We start from the raw sequence: 25259 nt of genomic DNA, 5'->3' as shown, positions 1-25259 counted from the left end.
TTCTAATGAGTCTTCTGTTTACTTTACTGCAGACTAGTTCAGTAAAAAGAAAGACAAAATTATTGCAAACACAACAGTAATCTCATAGCAGTGCTACTCCTGTGATATTGCTCATTTTTATCATTTTTATAAGTGCTTAATTACAAAACTGTAGATTATTCATTTATTTGGAAGAGAACAGATGCACAAGAGTGCTTTTCTCGTTTAACAGTACACTGAATAGATTAAAATTAAAATCAATCACTGTCTTTGACCTATTTAATTTCCAACATGTGTTTACGGATTTATTTTTATGTGTAAAAATAGCAGCAGCCTAAAAACATCCTGATGTTACCTGCCATGGTTCTGTGAGAAGAACAATGCAATTATTTTATGAAATGAACAATGAAATAGCCTACATAAATATGTTTCACTTAAATAACACATTTATAAAAAAGAGAAATCCAGCAGAAAGTATGTCAAACGAAAAGCTGTTTCAAAAAGAACCATGTTTGCGTGGACAGGGCCTCAGATATTTTGTTATTGCAATAAAACACAGATATTACGCAAAAAAAAACATGTACAGTATTGAATGATTTCTTATCCGTATGACCAAAAATTAAGATACGACCTTAAGAGAAGATCTTCTATCTCGTTGAGGACTAATGCTAACATAATAGGCTCGTTTGACTTGGCCAAAATCTGCGCAGAATCGATCACCGGTGATCACCGCAAGATGCATGCCGGTTAGAAATGTGTCCGCCTTGCCTTCGCCTCGCTCTGATGTCACGCTGACGTGCGTCAAAAAACTCTCGCGATCTCGAGGCGGGTACCTCGGATAGAGCAGTCGGCCGCAGTTGCTCTCAAAAGACTGCGTTACCAAAAGCATGATGGGAAACGACTGGCTGACGACACAGCTTAATGCTGATTGGATGAGACTGATACATTACACTTTATTAACTGGTTTTACTAAGGTTTATACCTGGATTTGTTGAACACCTTTTTTGTATTTTCGTTGATAATTAAAAAAAAATGTCATAAAGAGCATTACATATGGTTATTTATTTAGATTTACACGCAAACAAAAACAAAACACATCTTTGTAAAACATAACGTGACCTATCCAATATAACTAAATGTTATTAATAAATCATTAGGATGTGCATGTCCTGTATTCTATTTCTCTCTCAGTCTTAAGTCCTGTATGTTGTCATTTTCACTTTTTGTATGTTTGTGTGAATTTTGCATTGTAATTTTTATGCAGCATTATTCCATTAAAGACAATCCAATATATACATATATTCAGACATACAAAGATAATCAGACTGTTTTGTCATTATGCCTCATCTTTGTGTGGTTTCATATGAGAAGTGAAAAGAGTGTAGTAAACAAGACACACACACACATATGTATATGTATATGTATGTGGAGTCAAAAGTCATGTTTAATAGACCAAGAACATTTCCACAGTTTTTCCTACAGTCTAATAGTTTTTATTCTGGAGAAAGTCTTGGGCTATTTATTTTAGTCTGGCTGGAGTAAAAGCAGTTTATATAGACCTAATAAGCATGTCAATATAATTAACCCCCTAAGAATTTATTTGTCAATCAAACATTTGTCATGACTTGTCACTCAAAAGCATCTATGGCTACTTCATTTATAATGTAGCCAAAATAGGTTTCTTGAAAGCTTTCTTGCTGTATAAGCTGTTTATTTTGTTAATCTTTTAACGTTTGTTGAATATACAGAATTATATATTAAGTACACCCTTTTAGTTAATGAGCTGTTCATCTTCTGTAATTCTGACCATCTTTTTGTAAAAACAGTGATATTTCTATTGCATCCACTCCCACATTAAAAAATACTATAGTAATGTATACTGTAGTGCTTTTGAACCATGTTATAAAATAGCCTATTTAAATGTTTATAGTTCTGGTATCACAACAACTATAAACACAACACAATACTGAATAAACATGTTCAAAAATGCAGTAATATTTACTATAAATCACCATAGTATTTTTTCATGAAGTCATTCGTCTGCGATAAAAAACGCGAACGAGATCTCCGCCACTGGTGACGTTTCCAGGTGGCTAAACAGCGAGATTCAGCAGGTATCCGACTTCTGATGTAATTTTTGAGCCCTCCTCTTACTGCGCACGCCTGCTCTCGTTTACAATGCAGTCAAGGCGAGGCGCACCTCAAACGAGCCTAATGTTTACATCATTGGGAATTGACATCATAGCCTGATCACCCTTGACTGATGTTATAGTGTGTAACTTTACACATTGATGAAATATGAAAGTGAAAGTAAACCACTTAGATTGACTGTATTGATGGGAGAGTTAAATACTAATTTACTATGCAGAACTGTTATTCAATCATTCAATCATGCAATGTTTGTTTTTAAGTGCAGACCAGCCAGAAAACCACTACGTTCTCAGAGACAGCCTTAAAACCAAGGTGGAATAAAGTTTATTGCTTGTTATTTGTTAAGTTTAAAAGTAAAAACCATGTGAACATCATAAGTGGACCTCTGGTAGCAGAATAAAACTATTTTTAAAAAGCCGGTTCATGACCCCTTCAACAAGTTAAACAAAGATAAACAATTTATGCATCCAAATATGCTAATATAAATCACTTGTTTGACTCTATATAACACCTCCAAGAACAACAAAAGCCTTTCAGTTTACCTCTGATGTTATGAAGTAATTGGTTGATAAGTGTGTTGTTTAGAATTAGCGAGAATTACGAAATCTATGTTTAGATACACTGCTTCATTTTTCAGAAATACTCTTTGAAAGCGCGCAAGCTGAGGTCATTAATGTAATTTTGCTGCTGAATGGCACAATTGGAAGTTATTTCCCCTTTTTTCTAGCTGCACACACTTTAATGATGTGGGTTTTCTTAACAAGGCTGCTGTGCCGTTGGCTTTTTACAGCATTTGGATAATGAAAAGGCCGAGCTGCAGTATGTACAGCTTTATAGCGCTCTGAATAAATACAGATTTTGCAAATGGGAGCTGCAAAAAAAGACAAAATTATGAAAATTACCCACTGGCAAACACAAAGGGGGAAAATGCCGCCAGCCACAAATTTGTGCTCCTGCGAGCAGACGTTATTGTACCTGCTCACAGACAACACGTGAGCGGACACAATGATACAAAAAAGCCCTGCTGAGTTTTACAAAACTGGCAAGTCTTGTAGGAGCCGCGAGTGAAAGCTTGCTGAACACAAATGCTAGATTTGCCTGAATTCCGAGCGTAGGCAGACCTGCTCTTGAATCCAACAGGAACTCAAGGGATTTGATTCTGCATGCGTCCCTGGTCCTGCATCCCCAACAGCTGCTACCTGAAAAAATAGGACACCTGAACAAGAGGTGCAAGGGATATTTGTACTAGCTTGGCTTCTGAGACTCTACAATGGCACCATTAATACAAAAAAAAAATTGATTTAAGTAGTTCAACACCTTTATTTTGTTTATTGCTCTAAATCTCTGGTCAGACAAACAAAAGGTATGTTTACTAGTGTAAGATGCCAAAGAAATCCCTGTTAGAATCTGTGAAAATGGCTAAAATGCTAAATTACAAAGACTGTATGAAATAAACATGAGGTACAGTATTTCCCATCTGGCTTCTTTATAATAAATGAATTCCCTCTCCATTCACCATTGAATCAAATCACATGACGGCAACCACATGAACACTCACAATCTTGTGAACAAGGTGGTCGCTGTCATTTGGTATCAGGAATAAGTTAGAAATTACCTCAAATCATCAGTCGCAGCATTATTTAGAGAATAATATTGCATAACCACGTTCCTGGAGGATCACCAACACTGCATGTTTTAGATGTCTATTTTGTCTGTCATGCCCAATACAGGTCTTTCAGTCTATGCAAATGGGCTGATGATCTGAATCAGGTGTGTTTGGTTAGGAGACATGAAAAATGTGCAGAGCGGGTAGTCCTCCAGGAATGGGGTTGAGAAACACTGGTATAACACTTTTATTAAAATTCTTTACATTGTTGGATTGACATTATAATGTCTGGTCATGTCCTCCACAAAAAGCCATAAATGGTGTTGGTGTCGTTAAATTTGTCATAGATGGATACACTAGATATCACATACGAACCCCAAGTATGTGTCAATACCGCCATATTTGTACAGTGCTTATAAAACAAAACTGTGTACTGTTGTAGTAACGAGCAAGCAAACAAAACAAAACACAAAGGCAGATCATTTGATAAGGAAGATTGTGTTTTTTTTACGATTTTGTATGTTACGAACTTTTGTGCTCAGCAAGTAACATTATTGATGATAATGTAGACACTTACTGCATTTACCATAAGGCAAAGTAGCACCAACTTGCACTTAATTCTAGGCTTATGCTATTTTTGTTGAATAAAATCAACAAACAATGTAAATGAAATATGACAACAGACACTGTGGCACGGTGCCAGAAAATGTATTGTCAGCAAAGTGAAGTAACGGCTAGTTTTTGAAGTAACTTATAAGGGTGGATGATAACATAACATAACATAACAGTGTCAGCACCTAAATATCCACTCTAAATTAGTGAAAATTAAAAATGTTATATAGCATTTTGATCAGAAAGGTGTATATGCACGCTGAGACGCAACGAAATCGATGGTTTCACACAAATTATTTATAACAGCATATAGACATTTTCACAAACAAATTAATCCGTCCATTAGAATTAGAAGTGAAAGCAGAGGGGGTGTGTTTCAGGACATGGATTAGATAAAATTTAACAGGGAGGGTGAAAAATACATTTCAATGCACACAAGCATATGTTCTTTGTCGGCAATGCCGTGCGGTCACTTATCCATCAATGTAGAAATGTGATGTCAATTAAATGTATTTGAAAAAAAATATTTCCATACTGACCACCAGGAAAAGTCCCGATCATAGATATTTGTATAAATGTGTATATATTTATGACTCTATGTGGCAGTCCTCCACTGCTCCTTGGTTCCACATTTATTTCAAAGGAGTGCTACCCTGTACCAAAATGGCAGCTGTATTGACCCATTCCTTCCGATAGATAACAATAGAGCAGGCGACATCTAGTGTAAATATCTGTGGAAATTTGATCCCCACAACTGTGCATACACATTAGCTTGGGTTGCCTAAAAAAACTGTTTTTGTCATGATTTAAATGTTTAGGAACAATATTTACGAAACGAGTAGTTGTAAATTTGCACTGGTGACTCTAGGGCTGAGTGATCTGACCTAAAATCTAAATCTCGATTAAGTGTACATTTTAACTTGATTACGATTAATGTACATCCATTTTATTTATTTATAATAGTAATATTTATAATAAGTCGCTGACAGGTTTTGTACAGTAAATATGCTCACATATTACAAGTGAGATATTTTGATTGAAGCTTGCATTACTTTAAAATAATTGAAGGAAACACACACTAGGCTATCTGCTACAGTATCTATGATTATTTATTGAACATCAGCATTGAGAGCAGATGAAATTAAAACACACACTGCCTTAGACCAACAGTGTCTTTTTTCTTATAAAAAAGTGCTGCTAAATCAGTGGCGTACTGTATATTTGAGAGCGCGCAATAAATTTACACGTAAATTACTCGAGTGCACTCTCGACATCTGTCATTGAAATAAAGCCATAGAGAGCAGATCTGGTGGCAAAGTGTTGAACATGTTTCTGTTCAGCGGAGTCAAGTGACTCAGTAAGGAATTAAAAAATCAACCTTTTCTGAATGTCGATTTCGATTACGTTTTGATTACTTTTCGATTACTTTTCAATTAATCGCCCAGCCCTAGGTGACTCCAAATATGAAATTTATTCCAAATATGAAATTTATTTAGTAAATGTTGATAATGTCACTTTGAAAAGAAACACAAATGTCTACACACTCATTGTGGTTTGCCATTGATATTTTGGTATTTGTGCATTTTTTTACATTAAGCATGTAATGCACTGTAGCATGACACAAGGTTTTTTTTTATCATTTGTAGTTTGCAAGGAGTCACTATATCATAATATTATCATTTTAATACAAATGACATTGAAACCTGCTTCCAAAAGTCTCCATTTTGGACCCCAAATCCTTTTAATTTTTAATTTTTTATTTTTTTGCATAAATGAAAAGCCAAAAGTATTATGCTTATGTTTTCATGTTTTAGTGAAATGCCCCTAAATCATAAAACAAAACCCTCTTTGAACTGTTATCCAGTTATCCTGTAAGAGGTTTGCCATTGTTCTGAGTGTTTTTTTGGGGTTTTTGTGGTTAAAACACATTTAATGCTTTTTCAACATTTTCAACTATGTAAAGGGTGCAACTTATTTTACTTTTGTTAAATCTAAAATCTAGTTTAGTACACAAGTTTTTTTTATTATTTGTATTATTAAAAATTATTATTTGTAGTGCTGATAAGGTCTTCCTGATCCAAATATCTGCATGGTTGATATGTACTCCAGCATTGTGCATATGTGCAATTAAAAACATGAGTTTGACAGCTTCATCTGTGTACAGAGTAGATTTATGAATCCAAATGTGCTAAATTAACAGTTGTTTGACAAATGTAGCACCTCCAAGAACAAGTAGCCTATGTTTCCAAGTTAGTCATTAAAATGAGCAAAATGACTAATCTATTTAGACACGTGATTTCTTGTTTAGAGAAACATTTTCAAAAGAAGGCAAGCTGAGATCATTAATGCAATTTTGAACAATCTGGAACAGCACATTGTACTTTTTTTTTTATCTGTACTCTCTTCTTTTTCCAGCTGAGCACATTTTAATGATATGCTGCAGGTTTTCTTAACCTACATCTGTCTTCCAGATCAAGTTTCAACCTTAACTGTATTTTTCTGCACCCAAGCACACTTATACAAGAATATATTGCTTATATTTGCATACCAAATAGACACATCTTTGCAGTTAACAAGTAGGAAGCAGGGGAAACAGGCAGTTTAAGTCCATACTGATGGCTTTAACTGCATCTATTTGGAAGTCTGGTGACTGATCATTAAATCTAACGGAGATAAAGGCTGGTACACAGACGAGAACACAAAGGGCATTGCTTCCTTCATTATCTGACTCTCACAGTGTAACAACACAGTCCATTAATCACCAGCAAACCCGACCGCATTACTCCGCCATTCTCTTCTCAATAGGAGCGGCAACCCAAGCGTCAGGCGTCTCTTTTTGAACAGCCGCCATAGTTGGCTTGTCTGTATCTTCAAAGGTGAACTTTGAAAGAGAGACTCCTTTTGTGAGATTATCGCGCAACTGCAGCAAATTTGATTAAATTGTAGGGACATGAGCACAGGAGACTTCCTCCAATGGTAATTGTTCCAAGGTTGACATCTATGGAATAATATTTGAATGGGTCCTCTGTGGTTAAACTCCAGCATTCAGATGGCAATAAATTAATGCGGGGGTGAAGGAGCTGTGACTTCTTTTTTTTTAAAACATGAGATTTGACTTTTTTTTATGAATGTGAGCCAGCTTAATTGTGTGGAAGTATCTTTCTAAGATCAACATCAGTGATCTAAAACTCAGAATGTAGTCTGCTAAATAGTCAAACCTAGCATCCTTGGTAAAATTTCATAAGTAAACTTATTGTATTTAACCACTGTTAGGTGATAGCAGCTGTGTTCCTGCTCTGCTCTTGTCAGAAACTGTGAAACACAGGAACAAATTCATCTATGATAATGATGATACAACATAACCTAATATTTTATCAAGACAGTTGAAATGTAGCTTTTAGCAATAGTTCTACCAGGAAGACCTAATGTTATGTCAATCATCACAATCAGTTCCCACCAGTAGCCATGAGACACAAGGAATACCTAATGCCTAGTCACTCATCACAATTAGTTCCAACAAATAGCCAAGAGACACAAGGAATAAGCTGTCTATTCATTTCATTAATTTGGTTGCAGGTTCCGACGCAGACGTTCACCCACCATTCTTGCCCCTGCCTTCGTCCTCGGCAGTTGTAGCTGGATCTAAAAACTTCCAAACCAAGCTATGGACGAGACGGGACAAGAATTCAAAGGTTCCATCTGACATTTTTGTCAAAATTGAGTTATTCTTATATTCTTATTAAATTACATCTTATTTTTATTATTTGAGGTTTTTGTATAAGTTGTTTACTTTTGAAGACTTTTTATTTAAAAAAACAAAAAGGGTTTATCTACAACATTGAACTGTAGCTTGGCTCTATAGGGTTCTTTCTGTGAGCCAATCAGCATTTTGAATGCACGCACAAAGGCCAATCAGGATCAGCTTCCTTTACCATTTCACTTGACTGCTCAGTTGACAGCGTGAAAGTCCAGAAAGTCAAATTCACACAAAATCAGAGTCGGCTAAATAATGCCGCACCACGCAAAATTATGAAGTGTGTAAATGTGATGATTTAAAAGAATTTTTTTTGACATTGAGATGAAATGGTAAGTTTTACATTGTTGAAAAAGAAACGAACATTAAAATTTTCTATATTAAATGTGAAATATTTTATTTCTGTATATAGTCAGTGAAACATTGTTCAGTGTTTATTAAACTCATTTGCTTATTGTCTGTTTTCTTTTAATGTCTTTAAATTTATTATTAGGCCTTGAAGGGCAAATACTTAATTTATTAATGGGGCTTATAATTCAATCAATATAATTCAATAATTCATATAGGCCTAAAATTTTATAAATATTAACATATTAATTGGATAAAATTAACATGTGCTCTGAACAAAATATTTTGCACAGAAAAAAAAAATATTTATCCTTAAACATGAAATAGAAATGTTATAGAAAGCAAAAATGTAACTTTTCTTAAACATCAACATATTGTTATTACAACACCAAATTATAAGTACAAAATGGCTGTCTGCATTTACAGTGTTTTTTTTTTTTTTTTACTCCAATTTGCAAATGTAACTTTAATCATTTACATTTAGAGATCATTTAGGGTCTCTTTCATGTTTTAATGTATGAAAGAGAACTGTTACACACATATTATTTGCCAAATGGAAAGCAAATTTGAAGTTCAATATCTCAAAATCCTTTAGAACTCAGATAGAACCTTATAATTCCAAGGTGACGAAATTATATTCTTGTGAAATAATACTCATAAATAAATGTAATTCAATATCATAATTATCTCCCTGGTCTTTCTGGTAGAAATAAAGGAGATTAATAGGAGGTATCCGAGCGATTTCATGCAAATGTTACGTTTTTACCAAGATACCGAAACCGTTTCTACAGTAAGTTTTTTGTGAAAGTAAGTATTTGTACATTACTTTAGAAATACTCAAAAATGTCTCTTTTGGGGTTTTCATACAATTTTATTTGATTTACCACAGTCACATGAGTAGCAATTTCACATCGATCACATTCATAAATCAGAGATGTCACATCCATAACAAAGCTTTTGGTCGCACTTTATTCTAATGGTCTATTTGTTGAATTCAAGTTACAGTTCATCTACATGCCAACTAATTCTCATTAGATTATAAGTAGACTGTTTGGTTGGAGTTAGGGTTAGTGTAAGTTGACATGTACTTTCAAAGTTTCTTATAGTCAGTGTAATGTCTGTTGAAGGAGCAGTATCAGCAGATGTTAAGTGTATATTAACTAACACTTAAATGGACCATCAAAATAAAGAGTTACCAAGCTTTTTCTTTATAAATGGAAACTATTAAACAAAAATGATCATGTTTGTTCTACTGTATAGTGAGTCAACTTGTATCCTCTTGATTGGCATCATTTCTTTTGGGCCGTGCTGTTTAATTCACTGAATTTCTACAAAGCATGTTGTATACTGCAAACTCGCAGACCTTTTTTGGTCACATCCATAACACATGTTTATTTTCCACATTTGAAGTACAAAACATTTTTTCAGATTGACATTTTTCTGATCTAGCTCGTTGTTCTGAAAAATGTAAACAGACGTTTCAATATATTATAAATATTTACTTTGTATGTCAGTTTATATTTTGAGTTTTTACTTCAATAGTTACATCCTTGGCGCTAGAATTGCTCATCTATAGTTCAATGCTAAAAGCTTTATATTGTTTTTACTGATGTTATGCTGTTTTCAGTGTTTGGAGTGACAATGCTAGTAGCCTAGACACACACAAAAACACAAAGCTATTACTATTGTTTTCATAAAAATAGATAGAAATGGATATGAAATGTTTTCTTTCGCTTGCTGATAATGGTCGCACGCTGGACCACAGCTAGAACTCAATCACGCACCAAAGATGTTGGATTCAGCCCCAAAAAAAGTGTCTGGGTTTATATTCATAGAATAAGCTGGGTTTATATTCATACAAAATAATATATTTAATTTTTAAGACATGATGCAGCTTGCATTGTTATCTGGTATCTGACCCCCTTTAAAGTTTGTCTGGCTCAGGCGGTTTAAATTATTGATGTTGACCCAAGGCAGACCTTGAAGGCAGTGAGAATATACAGCAATAACAAATTGACAGCTGACAGTTCACTAGAAATGTACAAGCTAATATTTAAACCCTATTATATGGGGTTTACTATTACTCATCATACTACTATGTGTGCACGTAACAATAATAATGTTTGTGGTATCCTAAAACCCTAGATTGCGATTTTGGATTTTGTAACATTGTTATGTCATTGTTTAAAAGCAAAATCCAGCCTGGTTCGTTCTGTATTTGTTTATATTGATATTACTAATACTATATATTGTATTTCTGAGGGGTATTGCACAAAAAATGGAATAAAGAAAGCCAGGATAGCAGAAAAAAGCACAGCTTGTCTTAATAGGCGCGTTTGCTGATCCAAGATGAGTTTCTATGTCAAGCCTGATGTAGATAGCCAGCATAAGAGCATATTCACGGCATTTGTTAACAGACCATGGGATTGATCACAGAATAGGTGATGCAATTATGAATAAAACCTGACATGTGAGCCAATCAGGTAACGAATTAAAAAACACCCCTCCCGCCCACCAATGAGGGAACTTCCATTACTTTCATTCAGACAATTAACAGAAACAGGTGGATACTCATGATGCAGTCTAAACAGTCCTAGGTTGGACTGGACACAGGATATATGCAATATTGAGTTTGTATTATCATTTGCATGTGTTTTTGAGGCCTGGAATTCAGGCATAAGAAATTGTACCACTTGTAACTTTAACAATTAGTTTTACTGAATTATTTTGTTTTTATTTTCATCATTAAAATTACTGTACTTGAAAACTGACTCAAGAAATGATAAAACACTTTATTTTTGTTGTATCTTTTTCTTGATTGTATTTATAGATTGTTTTGCATGAAAATACTCATATATCGTGCAATTACAAAGATGCATTGCCAATAGCACAGACCACAATGAAAATATGTTGAGGAACCCTAAAAAGCTTATAGATTGTTAATTAGATTTTTGTAGATGCAACTTGTAAAGATTAATGCATCAATCTCTGACTAAACACATACTCACAACATATGCAAAAACAGAAATGTGCTGCAAATAGCAAAGATAAATAACGAAAATGTGTCAGGGAAATTTGTAGATTGTTTCTCAGATTTTAGAGATGCACTGCCACTGCAGAATCATCCCAATTGAACTAACATTATAAATTCTTTCCAAATAGAAATATTAAGTTATTTTCGCAGGCACAAAATCCAACAATAAGGAAGTCAGATGATAATATTGATATACTATTCGATAAAAATATATTCTAATTTAGAATCACAAAACACAAAAGCAGGAAGTCGTTTAAAAGTCAATTAAAGTATGTTTAGTTTGAAAAACCTTTTGGTTTGTAGCCAACAAAAAAGGTCACTTGCTGCAAATTCTGATCTTCAACAAGATTTTCAATACGACCTTTTAGGCCAATTTCTTAATTTAGTCTCATAAAACTGTCGGTTATACACTTACAAAAACAGTAGGTAATTTGGCAAGGTGGCACGAAAACACCACCAAGATTTCTGATCCAGACAGCAATTAAATTACACTCCACCTGTAAGTCTGAAGTGACATCACATACAATATAAAACCATTTCTATCAGAAAAGGCTTTAAAACTATATCTGGGAAGTGAAAAGTTTGTCACTACTTTTGAATAACTCTTCAGTCAGATCACACCAAATCATTCCTCTAACCTGACCGATACAAATACCCCAGATGTAAAGGTTATTTTTGTTGGTGTGATAAATAAAATAAGACCCTGTTTGAAGGAAACTAGATGCTGGGTGCAAACAAGAGTGGAGGAAAACTATTCCCTAGTGCACAAGCCTAAGCTCCATTCAGACAAAGCGAAGGTCGCTTCCTCATCTTACTTGTTCAGAAAGCTTAGAAGAATTCTCTTTTGAAGGAAGCTTAAGCGTGACATGTGACACAAAAACCTCCATGAAAAAAACTTGATTTTTCATACAATGTACCTTCAGCACATACAAAATATTTTATTTTGCTTAAACACAATCTTACAGTAAGTTTTAGCTACAAGTTATAGACTTTGCACTCTCTCAAATTTACATTAGAAATAGAATGTAGTTTGATTTCATCAGTCGTAGGAGTGTAAAGTCTTTGAAAGATGGTGTTTGTTTCCACTAAGCAGCAATTAAATTAGACATTCTTGCACAGATATTTATTCTGCTGTGTTTCCTAGTGAAATAATCAGTGCATATTATGTTTTGACAGATTGTGACTGGAAAAAATTACACACACTTTCATTCTTGACCATATAATCATTTGTAGAGACTGCAGCAATAATTAAATGAGCCAGGGTAATACTGTGTGTAATTTGATGCAGATTTACCTACCTAAGCAACATCTAAGAGTAAAATCAATTGTGGTCGCTTGGCTTTCACTGTTTACATGTATTGTTAAAGGGTTAGTTCATCCAGAAATTGTCATTGTCACTGTTTACTCATCAGCATGCTATTCCAAGACCAGGAAATGTGCTCGATTTTTAAACAATTCAAGCACAATAGGTGGAATATGATATGAGAGACTTCTGTGCATACTTTAAAAACTCTAAAGCTTCAAATTGTTCATAACAGAATACAAAAGTAAGCCCCTGTGAAAGTAATACAGCAGTTTAAGCTAATTCTTCTGAAGAAACATGATTTATTTTTTTTTTAAATAAATGGGTTTATTTTATACAGCAGTGGTGTCTCTTCAGAAAACCCGAATTAATCTGTTTGATTTTTATAGATTTATTTATTCTCTCTTAATTAATCATATCTTAATGAATAATTTGATGTCTAAGAGTTTTGGATAAATAGGCTTTAAAAGAAGAGACAGAAAATGACCAAATTTGATTTAAAATATCTCTGTTTATGTTGAAAAGTCTGCCTTTGACGGCATATCAGCAATAATAAATGAAAGCTAAATAACTTCACCAATTGGATGTTGTGTTGTTTTATAGCTGAAAATGGTTCAGGTTACAGTTTCTGTAAGATCTTGTGTTTACAAAAGTGTCAAATTTTCTAGTGGGTGTACATTGAAATCATTATAATGTTAAAACTGCTTAAAACTGTCCTTCATCTTCAATGGTTTACATTCAGGTATGATTACAAAATCTAGTGTGCTCTATGGAGTGGTGTAAAATAATGAATTGCAAATCCTCAAATGACCAATAGTTTTAAAAAAAAATTCTTGATTACATTTTTAGAAATCTGCTATTGGTACTTTTACTGTGCTATATTCCCTGTTAGTCAACTGTTAGTCATTATTTTATGTTTATTTTGTCAGCAAAGTGATTGACTAAGTAGAACAGTCAGTTCTATGATTCCCATCCAATGAAATTGGTCAATATAAAACTAAAATGCACCAGACAGACAGACAGTGGAAGCATCAAAAGTGTCCAAAAAGACAAAAAATAATATGCAACAACCTATGACTGTTTAGACTGCATCATGAGTATTTGTAGGATGTGTAAATACTCCAAATAAAAATTTAGTGCACTACAGAATGATACGTTTTCAAATACATGCACAAATTGCATGTGTTATGTCAGTCACAAGCTTGGATGGTGGCACCAACAGCTCAACGCCTTTAGCTTGTTAGTCAGGGTTGAAAGTCCCTAAATTAAGCATTAACATATTGTAATTTCTGTATTAAGCTAATCCCATCAAAGGCAAATAATTTAAAGAAAATTAAATTAATTTAAGCTGTTTTTAATTTGCAGGGTATAAGGTATATGTTCACAGCATAATACTCACTACACTTTAGTACTTTTAGAATGCTTTTTTTATAGTATTTAGAAAAGACACTTCTCTACTTGCACTAAAATTTGTTTTTGGCAAGCAATAGTAATACTTTTAAGTGATACCTTTTATTTGAGTATGATTATGATTATAAGAGTATGATTATGATTATAAAAGTATGACTTTTACTTAAGTATGATTTTTCAGTACTCTTCTCTGAATTTTGTGGCTGGTGAGGCTCTGACTTTTTCTGACAGATTTACAAATATATGCACCCAATATATTTGCCACAGATTGTGTTTCATTTTTCAAATTAACATTCGCTAATTATAAGCAAAGCAGGTACATATTGGGCCAAGGAAAAATGTAAAATGTATTAGTTATTCTGTATGCCTCCCAAAAAAATGTGGACACCACAGTCTCTCTCTCTCTCTCTCTTTCTCTCTCACTCACAGGATTCGCACACTGATCTTACCTTTACTTTTAAATGATCGTTAACTTCTGTCTCATCATTTGACGCAAGCTCTTTAGCTCCAGCTTTGGTCGTCCATTATTTATTACTTCACGTTTTGATTAAAAGTCTAATTTTGAGACATTTTTGAGCTGAGATGTTATTGTTACATCCGCTTTTTTTGAAATCAGTCAGAGCAAAACATAAAATAACAGACTTCATGAACTTTTCCTTACTACTTAAGAAGATCAACCACTGAACAAGAATACCAGCCACTTTATTAGGCACACCTGTCCAACTGCCATTAACGCAAATTACTAATCAGCCAATCGCATGGCTGCAACAAAATGCATTTAGGCATATAAAGACATGGTAAAGACCGATCTCGAACCGAGCATCAGAAAGGGGAAGATAAGTGATTTAAGTGACTTTGAATGTGGCTTGGTAGTTGGTGCCAGACGCGCTGGTCTGAGTATTTTAAAAAAAACTGCTGATCTACTGGGATTTTCACACATAACCATTTCTAGGATTTACAGAGAATGCTACAAAAAAAAATTAAAATATGAGCGGCAGTTCTGTACAACTGAGGTAAGCAGAAGAGCATCTCTGAACACACAACATGTAGAACTTTACGGCGGACGGGCTACAGCAGCAGAAGACCACACCAGGTGCCACTCTTCTCAGCTAAGAACAGGAAACTGAGGCTACAATTCGCACAGGCTCACCAAAATCGGACAATAGAAGATTGTAAAAAAGTTGCCTTTTTATATAATATTTATTTTATCATTAGTACACTACATCTGCCATAGGTGAGGATGATGACTGCTTAGCCTGACCTCACACCCCTGGTCATGACTTATCTAAATGTATAATGTGTATTAAAGAAATCACATTAATTAGAAACAAAATCATACCATGCATCACAAGACAAATGATTTACGTCGCCCGCTGTGATAAGCACACTACTTTTGTTAAGGACTCCCTTATTTAGATTCAAACTGCTCAATTGCAAAAGTGCATTGTTGAGAAAACAGGCCTGTGTTGGGTTTGAAGATGGAATGAGTGTCAGTTTGGTGCAGACAGGTCGTTTCCCACCCATGCGGGAAGCCCCCCATGCACAGTAGGTCTTCAGTCCCGGGGCAGATATGGATGCAAATGCCAGTCTGTGCTGCTGTTGCTCATCTGCTTCTCAGAGAGATTTGCTGACTAAGCTTCACACTCAGCATCACACTCTCCATGTGGGGCCTCCTATTTGCATTTCCATTTTTCATTTCGTGTGAACTATTCCCATCTGTATTAGGGGACAGATAGTTCATCTGACCGAAGTCTTGCATCAGTTCTTTGTGTTTGTTACGCCCGATTGTGACAATGACACACACACATACACACACACACAAATATATATATATATATATATATATATATATATATATATATATATATATATATATATATATATATATATATATATATATATATATATATATATATATAATTTATTTCTGTGCATTTATTGTACTGAATTAGTGCATAGTTGTTTGACTAAACGTTTGATTTGAATGTGGGGGGCAAGGTTTTTTTTTTTTTTTGCGTAAGAAAACATCTGGCAGATATTTTAGAAGGTGTTTGGGGTTTTTTATGCTAAAAGCTTTCCTATGCACATATTCCAGTGGATGATTTGACTTGTGTCTGGTAATCTTTGATGGATTACCTGTTGCTCTACTTGGCATGGTGTTTACAATTTCAAATTGTTTGAGTTTTTTTTTACAGATTTTATGGACTGAACCAAGTAGGATTCATTCTAGCAGGTCATTCTTTTTGTGTTATTGTCAACTTTATTTTCTCCCTCAATACAAAGCACTTTTTCAAGATCAAATGTGTGAAGTGAAGTTTATTTATAAACTATTTTCAAGAGGGGCGACGCTGTGGAGCAGTAGGTAGTGCTGTCGCCTCACAGCAAGAAGGTCGCTGGTTCAAGCCTCAGCTGGGTCAGTTGGCGTTTCTGTGTGTAGTTTGCATTTTCTCCCCGTGTTTGTGTGGGTTTCTTCCGGGTGCTCCACAGTCCAAAGACATGCGGTACAGAGGAATTGGGAAGACTTAATAGTCCATAGAGTGTATGAGTGTGAATGAATGTGTATGGATGTTTCCCAGAGATGGTTTGCGCCTGGAAAGGCATCCGCTGTGTAAAACATATGCTGTATAAGTTGGCGGTTTATTCCGCTGTGACAACCCCAGATTAATAAAGGGACTAAGCCGAAAAGAAAATGAATGAATGAATAATTTCAAGAGGATCACAACCTTATGATTACTTGCAGTCGGTCCCGCATTATCCAATTTATGATTTATCAGTCAGATTCCTAAGCCACTATAAATACCCTAAGTTCCATACAACAACCATCTTCGATTTGAAGAATCGCCCCTTCCACCTTTACTCCTCCTCCTTTCCTAGAGGGGTGGCACGTTGGCCCATTGGTTACAACTGTTGCCTCACAGCTGGTTCTAGTCCTAGCCATGCCAGCCAACATTTCTGTAAGGAGTTTACATGTTCTCCCCATGCTCACATGGGTGTCCTCCGGGTTCCCCAGTTTCCTCTAACTATATACAAAAACATGAAACTTAAGTTAATTGACGAATTCAGCACAATAAACATGCTCCTGGTAAATAATTATCTCTAAAGAGCAATCACCATCTGTTTATTAACTACCACAGCCGGGGAGTTCTCGAAATCTACCTGAGCTCAAACTCCCCTCTCTCCTTGCAAACAGGAGGGAGCCACAAGCTTCAGGACCTTATGAGCTCAGGGCTCTCTCTCGAAACAGCATGCCAAACAAGCTTTATAATCAATCATCAGCTAAGTGTAAACTTTTGAAACACCATTCTGAATCTAGCATTCAAGACAGACAACTTAGTAGTAACTTAACAGTTCAGTTTCAAAAGTCCATGAGGGTTTAATTTGATACAAGGTGAAGGTATAACTTGACAAATAAGATTACTTTTGATATAATTTTAATGTTACAACAATTGGGGAAATGTGGGCTTTAGGAGCAGAAAAGTCCAAAGTAATCGAAAGCTAAACCGGAGCACCTGGAGGAAATCCACGCAAACACGAGGAGAACATGCGAACTTCACACAGAAACGACAACTGTCCCAGCCGAGGCACAAACCAGTGACCTTCTAGCTTTAAGGCGATCATGCTACCCACTGCGCCACCGTGCAGCCCTCACACAAACATCTCCTTAAAAAAGGAAAGATATAAATAGATAAGAAGGAGTGTAATGGTATTCTAGTGAACTGGGCTTTTGACTGTTGCTAAAGTCTGGTCCAGTTTGCTTCTTTGTCTAGCCAAGAATCGCCCACTTACAAGGGAAAGGTCTGTCTGAGCAACATGGAAAGTGTCCAACCACAATTACAGAGTCAGTCAGTGGCCAGCTGTACAGAACACAGGGAAGAAAACTCACACCATTTCACAGACATTACCTAAAAACAAAACCAAATGCCCTGTTTTCCCCTGTGGATTAGATTGCAATTTGATATGTCAAATGGGAGGTTAAAGTTAAAAAGCAAATGTAAGCTACATGTGTTTTCTTTCCTATTGCGACTTACCTGCAGGGCTGAGTGATATGGCCAACAATATTTGGACAGTATTTTCTATCTACATCATATAATATTATAAATAATATATAAAAAATATAGCTTAAAGCGGCTAATGATTTTGTCCCTGAAATGGTGTTAAAAAAATAAAAACTGCTTTTATTCTAGCCAAAATAAAACAAATAAGGCTTTTTTCAGAAGAAAAAAATATTACCAGGCATACTGTATAAATGTCCTTGCTCTGTTAAACATCATATGGAAAATTTGACATTTTGACATATGGAAAAAACATTTGACATTGCAATTAACATGGTGAAACAAACAAAGGTAAACATGCATAATTTTATTCTATTACAAAAAAAAAATGTTGAAGTTTGTTTGAACTGTTTGTTCAAACAGTTGAAGTCTATGGACTCCACTGCTGTTCTGAGCCTCACAGACATTCATTTTGAGTACAAAAACCTTTCAAAACATCATCCTTAGTATTCCATAGGCAAAGAAATGAATGCAGACTGGGAACGACATTAAGGTGAGCAAATAATGAGAAAAATGTCATTTTTGTGAGGTGATTTAAGATTTTAAATAACTGCGGTGACTGTGAAATGGATGAAAATGATTGTTAAAACGGGATTTTACATGCAAAAAATGTCTTGAGTAAGCAGTTACCTAAAATCCCCCCTCACATTGTCATAAAGCGGTATGAACTGCTACTACTGATGCCTTTCTGCATTAGCGGCAGGCTCTCATGACGGACGCCTCATGTCCTCATGTCATCTCAGATGCAGACAGTGGGCAGAGATTTGGCTCAGAGCCAGGACCCGCACTTCACATCCACTCTTGTCTCATTCTCACTATTTCTATTGCGATGGAAAGAGAGAAACGCTGAGAATATGAAGCCAGGCAGAAGTAATGAACTTTTTCAACTTTCAGAGCTCTATAAACCATTCCATCTGCCAAAACATGTTACTATTGTTTGTGCTGTTGGGGGAAAGAGGAAAGTGGGGTAAGTTATGTCAGCTGTGTTATCCCTCTTAAATTATGTTTAATTCTTCTGTTTGCCAAATCATTACCATCACTTTGTAAATAAGAGAGGCCAAAATATTCTTTTTGCTTTACTTTTAAAATTTTAAAAGTGAAATTATTATTATTATTTGAAGCTATATCACGTGTTTTAGGATATTTTATCATAAAGAGTTGACAATAAAGCCATAAAAACAATCTTGCAAATGCAACAAGGCTGTAAATAAGGAAAAGACAAGTAATCAATCAACAGATTCAATGGGCTATACACACAGACTTTTAATTTTCACCCAGGCAGCCCAATGATTTCCTGTGGACTATCTTTCAATTACAAAATGCTGTTAGATATACAATATAAAGTGCATCTCAGACCGGACAAAAAGCACTGAATTAAATTCCATGTCCCCTCTCCATATCTTTAAAATATGAGTTTATTTTACCCCAGTATTTTTGAATTTCTGTGCTAGCCGGTTGCTACTGACAGTGCTAGTGGTTACAATGGTCATTCATCTCGTTTTACGCTAGAACAGCTAAATGAATGCTTAAGTCTATTTAGCTGAATGTATTGTAATTACATTACAACATCGATGCTGTAAAAACAACCTTGGGAAAAACTCACATTAAGTTTTTTTTTTTATGCAATAAGCATTAAGCCTGAAGTTTTATCGTTGGCTCTAAAACTCTACTCAACTCAACTCAATTTATTTCTATAGCACTTTCAACAAACCAGAATGAGTACCAAAGCGCTGTACATAAAACACATTGAACACATGCAAATATATATAAAACCAAAATACATAAAAAGAAAATAAGTGTTTTCAGTGACCTCTGGAAAGACTCAAAAGTTTGAGCTGTTCTTAAGGAGAGTGGAAGATCATTCCAGGGTCTTGGAGCTGCTACTGAAAAAGCTCTATCACCTCGACATTTTAAGTGTGATCATGGAACTGTCAAATAGAGACGATTCTCAAAGCGAAGAGATCTCACAGGTTGGTGTATAATAATTAGCTCAGAAATATACTCAGGGGCCGGGCTATGGAGGCATTTAAAAACATACAACAGAACTTTGTACTGAATTCTAAAATGGATTGGCAGCCAGTGTGGAGAAATCAGTACAAGTGTATTATGTTCTCATATTTTTGGAAGCTGCGTTCTGGACTAGCTGTATATAGAGCCCATTCTGTGGAGGAAATCTTTGTATCGAATATGAAAATAGTTGTTTGTTCAAGACTGATTCCTTACAATTAGAAATAGGGATGCTTTTGCTTTAAATAAAATAATAAAAATAAATAAATAAAAAAAATAAAAACATTGAAAGTATAGATAAAAGTTTTAGTTCACTAACCCTAGTTCAATCATTGTATTCCTAGCAAAAACATGGTCACACAAATGTCATTTTTACTTACAGCAATATAAACAGACATATGATTGTGTTTTATTTTTGAAGGGATCAGCATTTAAAAGAAAGCATTTATTGAACAATGGATCAGTGACATGTTTGCTAGAGAGTCACTTTTGCCGTTATTGAAGGTATCAGAATGGTTCTAAAATTTGCTCTCTAATCCTCTATTGTAGAGGGATGCTATATGTTTAAAGGCAGCACATGAATTCAAATATCATTTACACTGCTGTTGTGGAACAAATAAGTTGAATGACTGATGAATCACTCATAAAGTATCAATGATTCAGTGACTCCTAAAAGCAGTATTATATTTCAACTTTTCAAAGGGCTGGGCGATATGGCCAAAATATATTATCACAATATTTTTGTTTTCATATTAGCCACTATCGACATTTATTTTCAAAATAGACATATAGTCAAGTCCAATATATATTTTTCTTACATTTTAATGACTGAAGAAAAAATAAAACCATAATAACAAAGCCATACAATTAATCGTAAAAGCCACAATGTGTAAGATTTATTTAATTGAAATATCCAAAACCTTTTAGAACAGTGTTATATATTCTGCTGACTTAAATACTTACTATATATACACAATAGCTTAAATAGGTCACACTTATTAGTTAGTATTAGTTATTGTATTTAACATGAACCAGTAATGAACAATGCATGTGTAGCATATATTAATAATAGTTCAGCATTTACTAATGCATTTTTAAAGTCCAAATGCATGCTTGCTAAAATGGATCAATGCACCGTGAGTTGACATGAATGCATTATCTAACATTAAATAATACAACCATATTGTAAAGTGTTACTCTTTAATATGTTGTGTGTAAATTAGACTGCATGGAGCAGCATTATAAAAGATCCCTAAAAAGTATTTACTGTAGTATCATTTTACATTGTTGTATGCACTCCACTTTAGACATCCATTAGCCTACATATTTAATTTAGTGTTTTAAGCGCAAATATTTGTTTCAAAACTATTTCTAAATGCAGTTCTAAATTCCAGCAAATAAATAAATTAACAATAATAATGAATTGTGGTCAAAAAAACACCAAATACATGTCCTATTCTTATGCCCCATATGATGATGCATACGTCTCCAAAACCCGACAGGTGGACAAATTAGCTGAACAAACTAAGCTGTCTAAACTGTAATCTAAATTGTTAAACGTTTTCATTAAAACAAACATAAATGTAATTATAATAAATAATACTGCAGATAATAATAAAATTATACAAATGCATGTTGTCATGAATAAACTTAAAAAAGACCCTTGAGATGAAGAAGGTATGGAGGTAGTGGGTTTTTATATTTATGTAGAAAATAATAATTTTGTTGCATTTTAATCCTTTAATTTTTTCATATGTAAAGATGTTTGTGTATTGCTGTACGTCCTGTGTGTGACAATGTGTACGCGTTTAGGACCTGTATAGACACCTAACTAGTGCACTCTGTGCTGGACTTTAGACTTCTTTCAGTTGGTCAACGGCGCAATCTATTTCAGATCCTCAAAATAGTAACGCACCAACAATGCGCTTTAACACACCTCACTTTTAGACCGGAACACCCAAGAGTCCACAAAGTGATGCAAATGGATTTGCTATTTAAATTTAAAAATTAGGGTTGCACTGGTCTTATTGTGCTTATTGTACGCCTTATTGTGTTGGGTGTATAGGGTCCATAATCTTTAAGTTGTTTTTTACTAACAAAAATATGTAATCAGTGGTGATAGTGAATTTTGCATTCAAATGTATCAGTGGACCATATTTTATGGCCTAAATTCTTCGAAGAGCAGTCATCCTACAATATGAATAGGTGTGTTATTTTTTACATCTAATACTCATTTATCTAATTCCTTCTAGATTAGCCAATTTCATTAAAAAAAGAGCACAGTTTCACTTTGTTTATCTAGCATTTTGCCAATCACAGCACATTTACATTTAATTCCAGCAAAAAGACTTTAGAATGCGTGATACACAAGAACATTGCTCAGAGTGTTTACACTTTGGGGAAATCACAGTCTTCGCCTCCACCGCCTCAGCAAGCAGCGGGAAATGTTTATTAATGTTGTCCGCATGATTTAAGGATGCAGAGCATTTAACATGAGTAATAACTTTTGGTTACCTAAACGTCTTGGCCACAGCTGTATTCATTAGAGTGTACCGAGATTGATTGCTTTTAATGAATGAGCAAACACTGTACATCAGGTAGGGCTTTTAGGTGTGACGCTGACATCAAAGAAAACATTTGTTTCAGGTTTCTATTTCTTTCTTTACAACAAAGTTTGCTCATGCATACGGCTATAACTATTAATTGATGTTGCGTTTGCATAAATAATAGAGCGGAACTGATACGCTAAGAAAAAGCATAATCCTTATTCTGCACGCATGTTTTTTTTAAGCCAAGGAATGAAAATAACTAAAAAGCTCCTTGTGTAAAAAATTGCCAAGTTGAATTAGATTTTTGGATATTGTCAATCTTAATTTACACTGTAAACAATATATGATCAAGAAGTCAAACTTGTAATGTTTATTTTAATAGGCTGAACAGGTCTTAATGTTATTGTTTAACATACAAAAAATGTAACTTGATGTTTTGAAGTGTTTTAAATTTTTGAAAGTTTGACTTTTTTGGAACTTAAAAAAAAAAGAAAGCAGCAACAACTTTATTACAGTGTTGAAAATATCCTTTTTTGTTTTACCTTTTCAAGGGCTAATTTTACGGTAATTTATTTTTTTATAAATTTTTAATATACATATTTACACTCCCTCAAGTGGTTTCAAACTTTGAGTTTTTTTTATTGTTAAACACAACATATAGTTTATTTTGGAAAAAAAAAAAAACAAATGTTGGAAACCTTTCACCATTGACTAAAATTTCTTTTAGAGAAAAGTCTTTTTTAGTCTTTTTTCTCTAAAATAAATTTTAGTCAATGGTGAAAGGTTTCCAACATTTGTTTTTGTTTTTTTCAAAATAAACTATATGTTGTGTTTAACAGAAGAAGAAAACTCATAAAGGTTTAAAACACTTGAAGGGTGATTAAATAGACAGAATTTTTGTCTTTTGGTGAACTATCCACACTGTAAAAAAATCCTGGTTGCCTTAAATTTTTAGCTAAATAAAATGGTTATATATATATATATATATATATATATATATATATATATATATATATATATATATATATATATATATATATATATTTTTTTTTTTTTTTTTTTTTTTTTTCTCACAGTGCATTTAAGATCTTCATTCATTCATTCATTTTCTTGTCGGCTTAGTCCCTTTATTAATCCGGGGTTGCCACAGCGGAATGAATCGCCAACTTTATCCAGCACGTTTTTACGCAGCAGATGCTTTTCCAGCCACAACACATCCTTGGGAAACATTTAAGGTCTTGTCTTTGGTAAATAGTTTTTTTCCTTATTTCCTTAACTCCTAACCTTTATGTAGTGCTTTTCTACACATTAAAAGTGCTTTACACATTTGTGGAGGGCAATCTCCTTTCCACCACCAGTAGTAACGTATTGATAAGCATTTCCAGCTTTCTTTTGGTCAGCATTGCAATTTCACAAAATCACTGTGGACACTACATGTGAAAAAAAAAAAAAACATTCTCACAAATTAAAAGATTATATGGATTGCTATTGAGATGACTCACTTTTGTCACTGTACCTTGCGTTCTTCTCCTACTTTGTGTTACAGATTAACTCTTTTTACCTGCTTTTATTTGCAGTCACAGGAGCACCGGTCATTTCAACTAATTCTTTCCACCTGCCTCTCATTTCTTTTTTCCCTATTTATAGAACGTAATTTCCCTTCATGTTTTTCAGTATGTTGTTCCTTGTGTGTCTGTGTGGAGCATTCTGTTACTCACCCTGTATTTGTGTTCAGGACTGCCAGTGAACGAGCATTCCGTTGTTTGGGAGTTTTTCTTTGATGCTTCCTCAGAGTTCGCCCAACTGGGTTACCTTGTTTTTTTTTTTTGCTTTAGCCTTCCAGCAAACATTAAAACACTGGGAGGGGTGCATTCAAATGTGTCAATCATATTCCAGTCTGACCAATAGTCAATGTCGGTCTCAAGTGATGCATTTTTATGAGTCCAGATACACAAAAACATATACAATGACTTTTACTTTTGTGTAAAGAGACATACAATAGACATTTGTGGTGTTTTTACAAGTGTTACGTCCTAGGAGGTATTTGTTTCTGTTTTGTATTTTCTTTCTTTCTCTGCTACACCCTTATAGGAGATGATGAACGTCACCTGCTGCCACTTATGAACCACTCAGTGATTAGAGGACGAGTAACGTCTTGGGCATTTAAGCAGCATGTCTCCAACAGAACAGTGTGTTTTTGCGTGTGTGTGGAGGCTCTTTTGTGAGAAAAAATTCCTTGTTTAATCCTTTAAGTATTATTTGTTGTTTAGGAGCTTTAATTTGTTTTTCTGTTAATGCTGTTGACCATCTCATACAGCCTTTGTCTCAACCTCTTTTTGATTGTAAGTTAATTTGTTTTCAATACTACTTTGTTAACCACTCTTTACTCTTTGTTAATTAGGGATTGGGTTAACAGAGAGGGGGTGCCATTTTCCTTTTTGTAACAGTTTTCTC

General features: G+C 34.4%; 2 long non-coding RNA genes across 2 annotated transcripts; both read right to left on the bottom strand.

Moving 5' to 3' along the window:
- Positions 1 to 157: 157 nt before the first annotated feature.
- LOC147835042 (uncharacterized) lies at positions 158 to 24866 on the bottom strand. Its single transcript, XR_015500592.1, has 3 exons — positions 24524 to 24866; positions 2180 to 3329; positions 158 to 647 (listed from the first exon to the last, which is right to left on the bottom strand). It is a non-coding gene; the product is annotated as an uncharacterized LOC147835042 (long non-coding RNA).
- Positions 18543 to 24349, bottom strand: LOC147835043 (uncharacterized). Its single transcript, XR_015500591.1, has 3 exons — positions 24322 to 24349; positions 24090 to 24235; positions 18543 to 19070 (listed from the first exon to the last, which is right to left on the bottom strand). It is a non-coding gene; the product is annotated as an uncharacterized LOC147835043 (long non-coding RNA).
- Positions 24867 to 25259: the final 393 nt, after the last annotated feature.

Source organism: Danio rerio, chromosome 10 (assembly GCF_052040795.2).
Source record: "Danio rerio strain M-AB ecotype USA chromosome 10, GRCz13ab, whole genome shotgun sequence".
Classification (NCBI taxonomy): domain Eukaryota; kingdom Metazoa; phylum Chordata; class Actinopteri; order Cypriniformes; family Danionidae; genus Danio; species Danio rerio.
This window is presented reverse-complemented; position numbering and strand designations above follow the sequence as displayed.